We start from the raw sequence: 6,119 nt of genomic DNA, 5'->3' as shown, positions 1-6,119 counted from the left end.
ACCATGGTAACAAGATGAACTGGCGGTCACAGCTCGTCACCTACAGACAGAGTAAATGGCAATGAATGGCACATTCACCTCGCATCACCAGAGGTAACGTAACAAGCTGAACTTGTGGTCACCTAGGCTACTACAAATACAGTATGATTGATCGATTGATCGATTCGAAATGTGTATTAACAGATTGCAGAATAGGTACAGTTCAAGTAAGGTAGCCTACAGGTCAAAAGAGGATAAAACCAGAAAAAGCACCTAGACTTGTTTACATCAGGGTCATCCATGATGTAAACAAGTATTAGTGTATGTGGCACAGCCGGTAACAAGCTGAACTCATGGCCACAGGTCGTCACCTAGGGTGACCCTAACCCGGTCACCCGAGTGAGGGGTATGATGTTCGCGAGACCCGAAACCCTGATGACCTTGGGACACATCACTGAGGATACGTCCCAGGTGCATCCATGCGATGTATTTTCGTTCTGAGGTATTCTATTTATACATTTTATAGTGACTCATAGGAATAGACTATGTGACAACCAGGTATAGTCTGGTGACCGGTGAGGCCTTTAGGAGTGCCATTCGAGCCGCAAGCGGAGCCTGCAGTACCACCGTTGCCGAGGTGGAGCCTGCAGAACCATTCCTGAATGAAGTGTCTGGTGCTGGGAGTCTGGTGCAACGCAGTACGCACAGGTCCTGGCTGCACCTGGTGAGAGCAGGAGTGGACCTGGTGAGACGTAGGAGGGGCCCGGACAGGAGTCAACCCACAGAGCCTTGTCCCTCCACATGCCAGAATTGTGCCTCCCAGTCCCGGCAGAGTAGTTGTGTGGCCCTGGTCTTTCCTTAGTGGGTCTGATCAAGGGTAGCTATACTGGGACGTTAGGTGGGACTTGATCACCCCGGCTGGGTCGGCTGAGTGAGGGGTATGATGTTTGCGAGACCCGAAACCCCGATGACCTTGGGATACATCACTGAGGATACGTACCAGGTGCATCCATGCAATGTATTTCTTCAATGGAAAACAATGTATGAGTGACTATTCAATTAATATGCAGTATTTCAATTTTCAATATTTTCCCTACTTTTAGGTTGTAGGCTATAGCCATTTATCCCACTGACCTGTAGGCCTACCTATTTATCTTGCATATTTACAATTTACAATTTAAGCATTTAGCAGACGCTCTTAATCCATTCCAGAGCGACTTACAGTAAGCAAGGATCATAAGCTAGATATAAGAATCTAACATCCGTCTAACAGTAGAAAAGAATACCTGTACAATGAAACCAAACATACACCTCCTTTACCTCCTTTCATGATTTCCTGTTTTATTTTTATTTTTATATATATCTAGAAGTGTATATTTGTATGTCTCTAAATAATAATAATAATATAATACACTTGATTTCAGACCCATGGGTCCATAAAGAAAACAGCACAAAATATAAAAAGACAGCGGTATATAAATATATACAATATATAAAATACATCAAGTCAGATCAACATTACAGTACCTCACACCACCAGTACATGTCATAATGTGGCTGTCCAGTGCCAACTCCACAAGATTCAGGCAGGCAAGTTAAATAACTAAAAAGTATAGAGGCTGTTAGGCCAATGCTCTCTATAGGATGAGTATCTGTAGCTGCTTTTCATGGGGTTGGTTATCAACTGTCTTAACAGTGCATCACAGGTGGGTACACCAGCGGTCACAAACATTTGACTGGCACTATGCCATCTAGGAATGTGGAGCAACAACCTCATAGCATCATTATAGGCCACTTTGAGCCACTGCATACTCCTCATCGTGAACACTTAACATCAACAGAACACAAAATGTACGGAGCAATATAAAATGTTACGACGTCTGTAGACATCTCTGTCATCCATCCAATCATCAGTGAGGACATGACATTGCATGCAGCATATTATGAGAGGACTATCACAATTGAAAGGAAGGGAAAGATACATTCCTGTCCTCTCTGCTTCTGACAATCATGATGTTATATTTTATATCAAAACCTTTACCATACTGAGTGCAGATCTTCAATATAGTCCGGCAGCCGACAGGCTTCTTTTGTTTAAAGTGGGAAATTTGGCATATAGTCTTTTTTATTGGCCTAAATTATTGTCTATCTGCATACATTCATGAATCCACTTGCTGACCGGCTGTCAATATTGCGCAATGTTTTTATAGGGGTTTCTTGTGACCCTACCATTAACATCCTATGGCAGGCAAAAATGTCAAAACTTTCCTTTTGCTTTAAGTAGCATGTGACATGTAAAACTAGGGGGTATTCATGATTCTGCATCCATTCCAAGTTTTGCACAAAAAACACTGTGCTGACCTCATCACATTTGTCATGACGTATATGGCCGTATTTAGCCCAAGGAGTGCATTTTGTGCAAAACTAATGCTTGGAATGGATTCAGAATCATGAAAACACCCTAGTTTGACATATCACATTCACATGCTACTTAAAGCAAAAGGAAAGTTTGACATTTTTGCCTGCCATAGGATGTTAATGGTAGGGTCACAAGAAACCCCTATAAAAAAAGATTGCCCAATAGTGACAGCCGGTCAGCAAGTGGATTCATGAATGTATGTATATAGACAATATTTTAGGCCAATAAAAAAGACTATATACCAAATTTCTCACCCCATAACCCCGGCTGCCGGACTAATTGTTGAAGCCCAGCACTGTATGGACTGCATATGACGAAATCATCAGCATACATGAGATGATTGACAACAGTGTCTCCCACAAGAGAGCCAGTAGGCCTATTACACACCTTTTGGCACCTATTTACATTTTTACACTTTATTTTCCACATACTTAAAACCATGCTGAGAACGTTGAAAAGCAATCAAGAACACCTGGTCAAATCCTGGTAAATAATTGTAACCAGTAGATGTCACTAAAGATCCATATGTGATAATAAGTTAGTTTGCCTTTTACATTTCTTTCATCCAACATTACAGCTCAGAGTCAGTCAGACTATAATAACAATGCATTTAGTATCGATTTGTTTAATGTGAGCATATGACTTCAACTTTACAATGCTGTTTTTATAGTAATGACTATATTGCTTCATTATCTTAACATTTATTTTCCTATGGTTTAACATACAAATTAAATGGTCTTAAATGGCTACTCAGATTATGAGGATGACCTTATTTTAGCCTTTTGCCTTGACAGTGCTTTTGGGCAAAGACATGGTTACCATAACTGCAGGTCAGTGGTCAAATCCTCTATTACAGAGACAGGAACCTCAGGAAAGATGAGCTGATCTCATCTGTTTGACTTGGGTTTGACTAAAAATGGAGAAAAGCGGACTTCTAGCGGTGACCTCATGACAGCTTCGCACCATCTCTGCAAACAAACACCATGGGGGAATCGGCACAGTGTTTCCCGCTTAGGGGCGTTGTGGTGGCATTGAGGAAATGAGAGAATGAGAGGTTTTAGGGGATGGTATGTTTGTTTTCTCCGTCAAGTTGGTCCTGGGAGCCAAGAGCTGCTTGTTTCTGATGGGAATCTTTGATGATGAGTACGATTAAGAACTTGGGGCCTAGGTTTCAGGGCTGTGGTCTGGCTGTCCAGGTGACTGTGCATAGAGATTTTGGACCACATTCTTTCTCAGGATATTATTTGCATTCATTTTGATTACCGTCAAATGAAATAGAGGCTTATTTTCTCATAAAATAAAACAAGCTTTTAAAAAATCACACTTGTGTGAAGTGAGGGGCGCCTTTGTTTTATCTTGCACGTCACGGGGGGCATGCTTAAAGACAACATTCAGAGTTTTGGGGGCATAAATAAGACAAACATTAAAGTCCATATAGATTTGGCTGCCACATGATGTCATGTCTGAATGCCAGATGTTGAAGAGGATAGTGCTTCCTACTGTGTTTCATTTATTTAAAGATGGAGTGCCGTGATTTTTCCCCCCCCTAAAACATGATCATCAGGTACTATGATTATACTAGGAGGAAGATTTCTTTCCAAAAAGGGTACAGAAAGTGTTAAAATTATGTTTTTATGTGGCCACACCCACCAGTTCATTAAGTATACCTGGTTTTCACCTTTCACCACCCACCTGAACTTAAGCCTCGCCCACAGCTGTTATGATGACACTAAAATGGTGTTATTTCGATTGGGCCTTTTGACCAAAGGCTTTCAGCTTTCGGGAAGAAACCGAAAATACACAGGGAAGACATATTTGAATATTATAACCACACCTGGGGGTCTATTAGAGTAATGTTCTCCATAGACAAAATCACGGCACTCCATCTTTAATATAAATTACTTCCTACTGTACCTTTTCTCTGGGCTCCCATGTCTTTTACAAGAGCTCATCTAATACTATAGTGTAAAACCCTCAGCTACAGAAAAAAAGGTTTGCCTCTCAATTGTTCTGTTATTTCCCTTAATTTAACAAAGTATTCATAAAATGGGACTACTGTTTCCATACTGTGCGATTTCATATGTTGTGTAATAATATGGTTATATTGCAGTAGTGCAACCATAACCAGCCCAATACTTTCTTTCTCCAACGTTCACATACACACATCTGACAGGATGCTTATTGTTATACCACCGGGGAGGAGTTGATGTTGGAGCGCCTCACATTTTGTACATCACCTCCCTCTGTTACCCTTCTCTATTTTTCCCCACTTGGTAAAATCCTGAATGTCGATTTGAATCTGAGGGTATAAAAATAGAGTTGTCCATTTTTTACACCCATGGTAAATTAAAATGATTTTGCTGTGCATTAGCCCGAAGCCAGACATGATGTGCCAGCAGTACAAGTGCATCACATGGCATAAACCCTGCATGCCAAGCCCTCATCATCAACCCCATCTTTCCAATCCACCCTTCACTTCCTTTCTCCGGCAAGCTCAGGGTGGCATTTTCTCAATGTCTCAGCTGATTCATGGCCGCTAGATTGAGCTTAAATACAATAACTAAGGCAGAGTTGTTGGCCAGGCCTGTCAGATACATAGGGTCACACACACGCACAGGGATGTCGGCAAAGAACGAGCCATTGAAAAGTGCTGTGCTGTTAGCTCAGCTTGCTGCCACACTGTGGGAATTTGTTTTTTCACTAAACAGAGCACAGCGCCAGTGCTGGCTTGGCTTGGGAGGAAGACAGTAAAAGATAGACTTACTGGCAGGGAGGCATACTCAGAGAGGGAGAGAGAGGAATAGAGAGATTTTGCAGTGATGATGACACTACTGATAGTGCTACTGCTACTGCTACTACTAGTAGTACTACTGATACTTCTACTACTACTATTATTACTAGACTTCCTGCCCACAAGGTTTAGTAGCCTAGGGAGTGCTTTATTTATTGTCACAATAAGTTCTTGCACTCCGAGCTTACCTCAACATTGTGTAAAACAGATAATATGAGATGAACAATTAAATAAGACACAATTAAGTCAAGAATATTTTTATGTATATGTAAATGTGTATATTGTAGTGTACTTACTTAAAATTATTTATATAATACTGTTTGCTTATTTATTTATCTATTTATTATTACACGCTCACGCACGCACGCACGCACGGACGCACGCACGCACGCACGCATGCACGTGACGCACGCACACACGCACGCACGCACACACACACACACACACACACACACACACACACACACACACACACACACACAGAGTAAACAAATGGAACCAAATGGTTTAAATGAAAATGAACATAGGATTTGACTGTGTTAGCACACGTCAGTGCGCATGATGACTGAGGTGTCAGCTTATTATGTTCTGTGCTACAGAGCACTGAAGCATCTGCTGCACAAACATCTCCCAGTCCCAGATGAGGGAGGAGAGCAGGTTGGCCAGGCGGCAAGCTTGGAAAAACCATGGGACAGTGGGATTGTCTGTGTTATGAATTCTTTGTGATACAGTGATTACAAAACTGTAAAATTGATGGACTAATGGATGAAATAACCATATTGTAATTGCGTGTGTGTGTGTGTGTGTGTGTGTGTGTGTGTGTGTGTGTGCGTGTGTGCGTGTGTGCGTGTGTGTGTGTGTCTATGTGTGTAAGGAGGAGAGGGGGTTAATTATGGCCCAACTGGCTCCCTCTGTTGCTGTGACATGTTT

This window comes from Electrona antarctica (genome assembly GCF_951216825.1).
Source record: "Electrona antarctica genome assembly, chromosome: 6".
Lineage (NCBI taxonomy): Eukaryota > Metazoa > Chordata > Actinopteri > Myctophiformes > Myctophidae > Electrona > Electrona antarctica.
This window is presented reverse-complemented; position numbering follows the sequence as displayed.